The 11680-nt window shown below is 46.0% G+C and overlaps 1 protein-coding gene across 1 annotated transcript in view; it reads left to right on the forward strand.

Annotated features, from left to right (window-relative positions):
- RC3H1 (ring finger and CCCH-type domains 1) overlaps positions 1-11680 on the forward strand; it is a 64334-nt gene that overhangs the window by 3694 nt on the left and 48960 nt on the right. The window lies entirely within an intron of this gene.

Genomic DNA, 11680 nt, shown 5'->3' on the forward strand with positions numbered 1-11680 from the left:
CTCCATATTGTCTCCTTCAGGAAGGTGGGGTGAGGTCAGCGAAATCACTGCCTCCAGGGAAATGTCTGTCGCGGTGCAGGAGGGGGCCACAGAGAATGAACAGCTGGGAAAGTGTGGCAGAAATGCCAATTTTTACCGGTCCTGCCTTTCTCTAGAATTGCACCAAGTCAATGCTGACCCACTTTTATCCCCCCCCCCCTGCCCACCCATGTTAGATTCTCTACAGATTGAAACGGGTCTGAGTCCTGAGAACCCCCTAAGAACCGCCCTGAAGCACTTTTGCTTCTGCTTTGGGGTAGTGTATGTATATATGTGTATGTATATATACCATGTGTTTGTGTATATAGATATATAATTATCTGTATATATATATATATATATATATATATATATATATATATATATATATATATATATATATATATATATATATATATATATATAAAATAAATATAATATAAAAAACAAAAAGCCAGCACTAAATGTGCACTTCAGCACTAAAAATTCCAAACTGTACTTATTATAAAAATTGAGATTTTTGGCAAAAAATTTCTATTTCTTGAGCTGCCCCGCCACGTCACGGCAAATGTCATTTGGGGCAGTCCTAACACTATAAAATATTTTTATAAAATGTGCCATACGGCCTCACATATGGATAGTAGAACTGCTCTTAGCAGCACTCACCTGGTCTATTTCAATCCCGTACCCATGACTGAGTCATGGCTGTGGGCGGGACAGGTCCAAGCAAATGCTGCTTGAAGTAAATAGCCTGTGGACAAAGCCTGATGACTTAATGTGAACAGTCACCAACCGCCAAAATCTAGACAGGTGGAATATATCCCAAAATGGGGTGCATAGCAAGGTGCGGGTCAGCCGGGGTGGCTCAAGAAATTGCAATTTTTTGCCAAAAATCTCAAATTTATAAGTACAGTTGGAATTTTTAGTGCTGTAGTGCACATTTAGTGCTGGCTTTTTTGTTATTTCTTCATTGAATTGGTCGGTGGTTGACCCCCACCTTGCTTTGCACCCCAATTTGGGATGTATTCCACCTGTCTAGATTTTGGCGATTGGTGACTGTTCACATTCAGTCATCAGGCCCTGTCCACAGGCTATTTACTTCATGCAGCATTTGCTTGGACCTGTCCCGCCCACAGCCATGACTCAGTCATGGGTACGGGATTGAAATAGACCAGGTGAGTGCTGCTAAGACTACTTTCACACATCAGTTTTTTTCCATCAGGTACAATCCGGAAAAAAACGGGTTAAGCGGATCCGGAACCGCATCCGTTTTATCCCCATAGATTTGCATTGTTACCGGATTGTACCTGATGGCTTTGCGTTGCATCCGTTTTTTTCCGGATGCGGCAAAATTTATCAAAGCGGCGGCCGGAGGCAACGTGTCTTGCAACGTTTTTTTGTCCGGCAAAGAAACTGCATCGCGCCGTGTTTTACAATGCAATCCTATGGTCGCCGGATCCGGCGCAATGCCGTAAAAAATGGATGCGGCTACCGGATCCGTTTTGTAAACTGCGCATGCACCAAATTAATTAAAAAAGCTGATCCTTCAAAAAAAAGGACCAACCGGATGCAAACCATATCCACCGGATCCGGTTTTGTACGCATCCGGCATAACGGATCCGTTAAAAACCGGATCCGGTGGATACGGTTTTACATTTTTTTTTTCCGGATCCTTTGGATCAGGAAAAAAAAGGATTGTGCCTGAATGCAGAAAACTGATGTGTGAAAGTAGCCTAAGAGCAGTTCTACTATTCATATGTGAGGCCGATTGGCACATTATATAAAAATATTTTAGTGTTAGGACTGCCCCAAATGAGATTTGCCGTGGAGTGGCAGCTCAAGAAATTGCAATTTTTTGCCAAAAATCTCAAATTTATAATAAGTACAGTTGGAATTTTTAGTGCTGTGTTGCACATTTAGTGCTAGCTTTTTTGTTTTTTTTTTCGTGTGTGTGTGTGTGTGTGTGTGTGTGTGTGTGTGTGTGTGTGTGTATAATTAATAAATATAATATATATATATATATATTATAATATATATAAATTATATATCATATATGTAAAAAAATAATATATAATATAAATATATATTTAAATTTGTAATAATAATAAATAAATATATTATATTATAATATATATTATATATTATTATTTAAAATTTATATATTTTATATATATATATATATATATATATATATATATATATATATATATATATATATATATATATATATATATATATATATATATATATATATATATATATATATATATATATATATATATAATATAATATAATACGTGTGTGTATATATAATTTATTTTATATATATTCTATTAAGGTCCTGACACACTGTTATGGGGCGGTGATTTGCTGCCGGCACTGTTATGGTGGTAATGTCTCCAAATTCACTACTAAGGTACCCCATTCTGGTAATTATCCTCCTGCCTTGTATGTATATCCCCCATCCAAGTAAATACCCCCATCCTGGTATGTACTCCCATCCTGGTGTATGGCCCGCATCCTGTGGCACACACAAAAACAAACGTTTATACTCACCGTTCCTCGCTCCAGCAGCATCGCTCGTCTTCCTCTGTGCCAGAAGCAGCGCCGCTGACCCGTGTGGAGCCATGTGCACAGCGATGACATCATCGCTGTGCCCACCGCTCTCCACACACATCAGCGGGCAGGCAGACAGGAGGACATTGCGATGCTGTAGTTATCGGTGACCGGTGAGTATACCGTACTTATTCACTGCCCCCCGCGTATAATCATCTGCATGGGGGGCAATGCATATACAGCCGCACATGTTCACTTGAGGCTGTAGTTGCCAGGGAAGATTACGCGGGCCGGCTGTTTACTATGCGCGCACCCCCTGCCCATCACCCCACCCACCTGTCAGCACCGACTTCAGTGCTGAGAGATGATGGGTGTTGGGAAGCAGTGCATATGAAATGAGGCTAATGAGCGGTCCATGTGGTCAACGTTAGGCGCTGCAACAGCCTGCTCCTGCCTCTGATGACCCGCTCCACCACCACTGCACACCCCAACCCCCCCCTTCCTCGCAGCCATCTGACTATAAGACGCAACCCTCACTGTCCCCAAAAATTTTAGGGAAAAAAAGTGCGTCTTATAGTCCGAAAAATCCGGTATATATTATATTTTTTTATTTTTTAATCACTTTCCTTAAATATATGTCTTTGGGGCCGAAGATCATTTTTGCAATCCAGTTTGATAAAAAAAAAAATTTGCAGATTGGCGTCTACGGGCCCTCTTGTTTATTTGCACACTCAAGTTTGATGCAGTCAGTTGACATTAATCAAATGAGAAGCTCAGAAAATAAGACAGATCATTTACAAACTCTCCAATTGGATCGTCAAAAAGTGCTCCCTGATGGATTCTCCGTTAATTCATTCTGCAGCCAGCCAAACGGAGACTGTAGAAGGGAAACAGTGCAAAATGTTCAATGAAACCAAATTACTAAAATGAGTGTTAGCAGACACTGCATATATTGAAGTAAGGAAAATCATCCCCAAAGGTGGACAAGCCTTTATTTACCACCTGCTCATTCTATACTGGCTTTATGGTCTGTGGAGGTTCAACTTTATTTTATGGTAGGTGTAAGGATACAGTCTCACTAAACGACGTACCAGCGATTCTGACCATGATATGACCTGGTCAGGATGGCTGGTGCGTCGCTACATGGTCGCTGGTGAACTATCAATCAGGCAGATCTCACCAGCGACCAGTGACAAGCCACCAGCGACTCGTGGAAACGATGCTGCGCTTGGTAACCAAGGTAAATATCGGGTAACTAAGCAAAATGCTTTGCTTGATTACCCGATATTTACCCTGGCTACCAGCGCACACTGCTTAGCGCTAGCTCCCTGCACTCGTAGCCAGGGTACACATCGGGTTACTAAGCAAAGCGCTTCACTTAGTTACCCGATGTGTACTTTGGCTACGTGTGCAGGGAGCCAGCACTGGCAGCCTGAGAGCGGCGTACGCTAGAATCTAAGGTAAATATCGGGTAACCAAGCATAGCACTTCACTTAGTTACCCGATATGTACCTTGGTTACCAGCGTCCGCAGCTTCCAAACGCTGGCTCCCTGCACATTCAGATTGTTGCTCTCGATGTGTGCTTCACAGCGGTAGAGCAATGAGCAAAAAATGAACCAGCACTGTGTGTAACGAGCAGCGATCTCACAGCAGGGACCAGATCGCTGCTCCGTGTCACACACAGCGAGATCGCTAATGAGGTCACTGGTGCGTCACAAAAACCGTGACTCAGCAGCGATCTCAATATGTGAGAAGTACCCCTAAGGCTGCTTTCACACATCCGGCTTGAGCACTGCGGCTCAATCCGGCTGTGCAAGCTATGCAACGGATGCAGTGAAAACACCGCATCCTTTGCATAAGTTTTTCCTTTGCGGCCAGTCCAGTTTTTGCCGCTTGTGGCACGCTACTGAGCATGCGCAGTGGCAAAAACCGCATGCGGCGGCCGGATGCGGTTATTGCCGCATCGCGCCGCATCCGGCCGCCATAGGCATGCATTGAAAAATGCGCCGCATCGGCCGAATGCGGCGCGATGCGGTTTTTTTTGCCGCACGAAAAAACGTGCCAGGCAACGTTCCATCCGGCCGCCGCATCGGCTAAATCTGCCGCATGCGGCAAAAACCGGATGGAACGCAAGGCCATGCGGCACAATGCGGCACTAATTAAAGTCTATGCAGGAAAATCGCAACCGGCAGCAAAAAAAAACGGTTGCGATTTTCCTGCAAAGTGCCGGAGTGTGCCGCATTGCAGAAACTGGAGGTGTGAAAGCAGCCTAAGTCCGACCTGTGTGTGTGTGTGTGTGTGTGTGGTTTTTTTTTTTTTTGTTTTTTTTTGTGAACGGCAACATCTGCGCACAAAAGTGAACCGGCCCCTTTTTCTGGACTGGAGGTGGTCTCAGGTCGGCCCCCACCATAATCTGCAATGTGCCACCCCTTTACATGATGGCGTTGGCCTTTACCTGTGGCGTGTACCTGCTTAGCCCCGCAGGCTTGAATGCCGCCTGTGCGCGGATATATATATAATACCGCTCGTGTCCTGTTGCACGAACCTCATGTATTATGCATCTATACATTGTGGTTTTCACAATGACAGCAGTAAAAAAAAGGATCTAAATATGTAACAAGCCATCTCTTGAGGGGGCGGAAGAAAAAAAAATGGGAAGAGGAACTACACAGAAAGGGTCAGCTTTGCTATGTATTGCCATAAATAACAATAGAAATGACTTTTCTTCCCCCCAAACCCTACCGTGGAGGTGACGCTCAGTGCCCCCCCCCTCCATGCCACCCCCTCTCCTCCCAGTCCTGCCATCCTGTGCACTTTTAGGTTTCGCTTGAAAACGAATGCCCCCCCCCCCATCTTTTAATGTAAATTAACCGTTCTCATGCCTGCATGACATGATTACTGCTCACTTCCTCTTTTCTTCTTGAGAGAAGCTCTTCCACTTTAAGGAGGGCGTTGCAAATAACTTGCAGGAATGAGGAAGCGGGGCTGAGCAGACGGCAAGTTTATGTCACACCGAGGTGCTCTCACCAAGAAGGGGACGGGTTTTGGGACCCGGTGGTGGACGTGTGTCAGCTCGATGGAGGGGCAGAAGGCTGGTGAGCGATGGCTGCTCCATTCCCCGGAGGCATTGGCTCCTTTTCGGGCAGCTTGTTGTTGTTGTGCAGCGCTGGGTGTGGGGTATTGTGTAACCTCTGACAGGAAGAGCCGGGCTTTCTCTTCTGCTACATGCGGTGCAGCATTGTATGGTGTAGGGGTGCGCTCATTGCTGTAGGGACAGCTCCATGCCCTGTGGATTTGGCTGCCTCCAGCGTCTGCCCAGACTGCCCGTACCGGGTCCGGAGCACAAGCTCCGCTCTGTGGATGCAGCTCCTGTGTTGTGTAGATGACAGCTTTCTACTCCTACACGCTTTATATGAATCGCTGCATTGTGAGCGTGTATTGTGCCGTAATAACTTATTATAATCGCTCCGCTCGCTCTACTGTAAGGAGTCCTCGTTAACACGGAGTTGGAAAATCTCCTGTATGTTTGCACTCTTGAGATTCTGATTAGCGTCGGCGCACGTTAATCGCGGAGGGCGAGGGTCTGCGCACGTTAGGCTAGTTTCACACTTGCGTTGTGCGGCATCCGTCGCATTGCGTTGTGTGACAGATGTAACGGACGCGTTGCATATAGTGGCACAACTGATGCGACGGATCCTGCAAAACAACAGAATCCGTTATAGCTTTTCTATCGGCAATTTACTCAACTGAGCATGCGCAGTTGTGTAAAGACTGATCCATCACAGGGATCCGTCAAATGACAGATTCCGCCACCATAGGCTTCCATTATAAAAATGACAGACTCTGACGGAATCCTGCACATTGTGTTTTTTTTATGCTCTGGGAAGCGCAGAAAAACGCTACATGCTGTGTTCTTTCCACCCGGCTTCTGCATCTCAGGACCGTCGGTCGCAATGCGTTGTCCATACAAGTCTATGGGAAGCGGCAGAATCTGTTAACTGATTGCGCTGTTTTCCAAACCGGCAGATTGCGACTGAAGGAAAAAAACGCAAGTGTGAAAGTACCCTTAATTGTGGAGGGAGAGCGTCGGCGCACGTTGGGCTCGTAGGGCGCACCACGTTGGGCTCGTAGGGCGCACCACGTTGGGCTCGTAGGGCGCACCACGTTGGGCTCGTAGGGCGCACCACGTTGGGCTCGTAGGGCGCACCACGTTGGGCTCGTAGGGCGCACCACGTTGGGCTCGTAGGGCGCACCACGTTGGGCTCGTAGGGCGCACCACGTTGGGCTCGTAGGGCGCACCACGTTGGGCTCGTAGGGCGCACCACGTTGGGCTCGTAGGGCGCACCACGTTGGGCTCGTAGGGCGCACCACGTTGGGCTCGGAGGGCGCACCACGTTGGGCTCGGAGGGCGCACCACGTTGGGCTCGGAGGGCGCGCGGAGGGCAAGCGAAAAACGCATATAAAAAAAAGTGCTTTTTTTTGCGTTTTTTTTTGTTTTTTCTGTTTGTTTTAATTAAGTCAATGGGTGGAAAGGCTACAAAATGTGGGGGAAAAAAAACGCACCAACAATTAACATGCTGCAGATTATTTTCTGCACCAAATCTGCAAGTAAAAATTAAACAACCTGCGCACAACACTGCTGAATTCTCATTGACTTTGCTGGCATGAAGATGCACATGCAGATTTGGCCCACCAACTGCAACAAAATGCATAAAAACGCACCGTGCACACACCGCCTAAAATGGAGCGATCTGTGATTATCGGTAATTTTTTTCTCCTTTTCTGGTAGACCTGAGCGGTCTTTGTTTTTCCTGGGACTGTTGTTGAAAATGTGACATTTCATATTTGCAATTCTTTCCCAATGAGTTGTAAACTCTCTGGATTATTTGGGTCACTTGTCTTATGTTCATGTCTCACAGCACAAAAATTGGGCCACTCATTGTTTTGTGTAATTGGGCTGGAACGGAAAATGTTTAAAATAAATAATTATTACAAGAGTGGAGTTATTTGGTCGTGTTTGTTTTTTTTTTTTTTTTAAATTTTCTTTATTTTTATACAGTTTTTAACAAAAATTGGATAGAGAACTTTTCCTATCACTGAGGCCTCCACTGATCCCGAGAGCTGGGCTCGCTCTGCGCTTTCTCCTGCAGTCACACATCTTTCAGGGGTGGTCATGGGATCAGTGATGCCGGGGGGTCAGGAGGGTTGGTTCCTCATCAATCGCAAACTTATCAAGTACATAGCCCCTCCATATTTTTTTTTTCCCCGCGTTGTCCCCTGACCGGAGCATTACTTCCCTCGTATATATGCGGAGTCCGTGCTCAGTCCGTGAATGTCAGATACATGAAACCAGCCTAAATACTCAAGCAGAAGCCCGTTCCTCTACCAGTCATGAAGCCACATACATGACCAGTATAAAAGTAAAATGGAGATTGAGGGCAGACAGTGCGCTACGATAAGGAATTGCCCAATAAAGTTTTAACGGTAATCACAAACTTTGCCAAGAATGGAGATCCCTCGTTTGACTTTGATCACATTAATAAAAACTTAATGGTCAATCTTTTCAGAGCAGAATCTTGAGGATTTGGAGAGTTTCTGCTCCAAAACCTTTAAAAAAAAAAAAAATGTGCACCTACCCAAATACTGTGTGCCCACAGCTTCTTTTTAAGGTGCATTCTTCCCAAAATCTGTCTGATAAAGCTCTCTATAAAATGAATAATCCTGCACAGCAATGTCAAAGCGATGTGACTGTGCACCTTCCATCTTATGTCACTTTCTAGCAGTGTCAGCGATTAGAAATCTTAAAGCGGTTGGAAGCCATCAGTTCTCTGTGCTGCACCGTATAGAGTAAGACGGTTCAAAGACAATGCGGAACAGCCAATGAAGCTGCTTCAGAAGAACGGCCGCCGCTGTGTCCCGAGCTGCTTTGGGAGGACGGCCGCCGCTGCTCGTCCCGAGCTGCTTTGGGAGGACGGCCGCCGCTGCTCGTCCCGAGCTGCTTTGGGAGGACGGCCGCCGCTGCTCGTCCCGAGCTGCTTTGGGAGGACGGCCGCCGCTGCTCGTCCCGAGCTGCTTTGGGAGGACGGCCGCCGCTGCTCGTCCCGAGCTGCTTTGGGAGGACGGCCGCCGCTGCTCGTCCCGAGCTGCTTTGGGAGGACGGCCGCCGCTGCTCGTCCCGAGCTGCTTCGCCTGTGGCGGTGCCCAGAAAGCATTGTGTGCTTTAACCCAAACTATACTTTTCATACCAGTGGAATAAATGGAGGAAAACATTACCCCCCCCCCCCCCCCCCTCCGCTTCAAACAGTGGCAGCCATATACGACTACATCCATCCTATATGAAGACATTGCACTATACCTCGAGATCTCTTATCAATAATACGACTTTCTTAAATCCATCATATTGGAAGCTCCGTGTCAGATTTCGGAGTCATAAATGTGTGCAGTAAGGACCCCCCTGCAAGTGTGCTCTGCTCATGGATAGCCTTCCTGGACTACAGCTAGCTAGTCATAGTGGAGGGCCACTTTAGGGCGCGCCCTCCCCGGATTATATGGTCTTCTGTAGTGCTCTGTAATACTGCACATAGGTGCTGACTGCTGATAATTGGGGGTTCCTAGGAGCCAGAACCCCCTTCATCTGCTTGTTGGTGTTGGGTTTTGTGCACACAGTACTTAAGAGACGTACAATGTAGGTATGTCAAGAGAATCGACCAGCACGTAGTTTTTTTTTAATGAAAGGCCACAGTGTTAAATGTATTAACTTAGTGATAATAGAAAAATAAGTTAAGAAACACGCAGGGCTTTTCCTAGCATATAGGCCAAGTATGTCTTGCAAATAAAGTGTGCACAGGGGCCTAAAGTGATTTGTTGTGATATTGAGGGATTACTAGGTAGAATTCCCTTAGTGGGATTGTCCGGCCACTTACTGGGGTTTTCCTGGCTGAAAAGTCTGCAGTTACTCTACGTGGATAGAGACTGGCGACAGTGTGAAATGCAAAAAGAAAAAGTAAAAAAACTCCCAAAACACTGCAATGCAAAGGGCATGGTCACGCCGCTGCATATGGCTGTTTAATACGCAGCATTTTGGCTCTAGGGATAGAAAAAAATAAATATTGCAATAATGCAACGTATGAACATACATAATCCGGTAATGTTCACCTAAGGCTGCTTTCACACTACGTTTTTTTTTTAACATGCGTCATGAACGTTTTGTTTTTTTTGCTGTAAAAGCGGATTCTGCTTTTACAGCAAAAAAATGCATGCAAACGCATGTGTTATTTTGCAGGATCCTGTCAGTTTAAGTTTATGTGCGGGCATTGGAGTCATGTGATCGAGAGTCAGTGGAACTGAACGTGATAGACTGGGAGCCGGCATCTGACAGCTGCGGAGGCTCGTAACTTGCTTGGATACCCGATATTTACCTTGGTTACGAGCATCCGCAGCTCCTAGGACCCGGCTCCCTGCACACGTAACCAACGTAAACATCGGGTAACTAAGAGAAGCGCTTTGCTTGGTTACCCAATATTTACCTTGGTTACCAGTTTTGCAGTATTTAAACGCAGCTCAAAAACGCTACAAGTCGCTGGATCCTTACTATAACGCACGCAAACGCATGTGAACGCATGTTGACGCGAGTACATTGCAAATGCATTAAAATGAAAACGCATTTGCACTGGATCCATTTTTGCGTTAAAAAAACGTTCAGGACGCACGTTAAAAAAACGTAGTGTGAAAGTCTCCTTACTGACTCCCTTCCTGTCCCATTCTGGTTCTTGCTGAGCTCCTAATTGTCCATGTACTTCGTGCTCAATTTGACATGACCGCTGCAGCCAGTCAATAATCACAGCAGTCTGGTTCGGTCTTTGGACATCCTGCTCCATTAGACAGCAGCCAGTAACTGGGTGGCATGTGGAGGAGGGACAGAAAGGGAGCGGTTAGTAAATGGTCCAGGTGAACATTTTCATTATCTTTACACCATGAGTGTTTTTGTGGCTGAACAACCCCTTCAAATACTAATTATGGGGGTCAGTGCGTTCACAGATAGTGTCAGGGTTTGCACGGTTTTTACAGTATAAGGCGGCTTTCACACTACGTTTTTTTAACATCCGTCATGAACGTTTTAACGCAAAAACGGATCCAGTGCAAATGCGTTTATTTCAATGCATTTGCAATAGACTCGCATCAACATGCGTTCACCTGCGTTTGTGTGTGTTATAGTGAGGATCCAGCGACTTGCAGTTTTTTAACTTTTTTCAAAAACGCTACTTGTAGCGTTTTTTAGGCTGCTTTCACACTACGTCTTTTTAACATGCGTCCTGAACGTTTTTTTGCTGCAAAAGCGGATCCTGCTTTTACAGCAAAAAACGCATGCAAACGCATGTTACTTTGCAGGATCCTGTCACTGGATGTTTAGGGGCGGGCATTGGAGTCATGTGATCGGGAGTGAGGGGAACTAAACGTGCCAGACTGGGAGCCGGCATCTGACAGCTGCGAGGCTCGTGGGTATACTTGCTTGGATACCCGATATTTACTTTGGTTACAAGCGTCTGCAGCTGCTTGGAGCCCGGGCTCCCTGCACACGTTACCAACGTAAACATCGGGTAACTAAGAGAAGTGGTTACCCGATATTTAACTTGGTTACGAGTGTCCGCAGCTCTCAGGTGGGAGAGAGAGACAGGGGAGGGAGGGGGAGAGACAGAGACAGAGGTAGGAGATAGACTGATCACGGAGGCTGGTTTCTGGGCATGCTCAGTAGAGCAAGCAGGATCCTGTCTATCAGCATGCCAGCGTTCATCTGCGTTCACATGCTGTTTAGTCAGGAACCAGCAATTTGCAGAAGTTGGACGCAGCTCAAAAACGCTACAAGTAGCGTTTTTGAAAGATGTTAAAAAACTGCAAGTCGCTGGATCCTCACAATAACGCACGCAAACGCAGGTGAATGCATGTTAACGCGAGTCCATTGCAAATGCATTGAAATGAAAACGCATTTGCACTGGATCCGTTTCTGCGTTAAAAAAAAACGTTCAGGACGCATGTTAAAAAGACATAGTGTGAAAGCAGCCTTAGCTGCGTTTAAATACTGCAAATTGCTGGATCCTGACTATACTG

Source organism: Anomaloglossus baeobatrachus, chromosome 8, assembly GCF_048569485.1.
Source record: "Anomaloglossus baeobatrachus isolate aAnoBae1 chromosome 8, aAnoBae1.hap1, whole genome shotgun sequence".
Lineage (NCBI taxonomy): Eukaryota > Metazoa > Chordata > Amphibia > Anura > Aromobatidae > Anomaloglossus > Anomaloglossus baeobatrachus.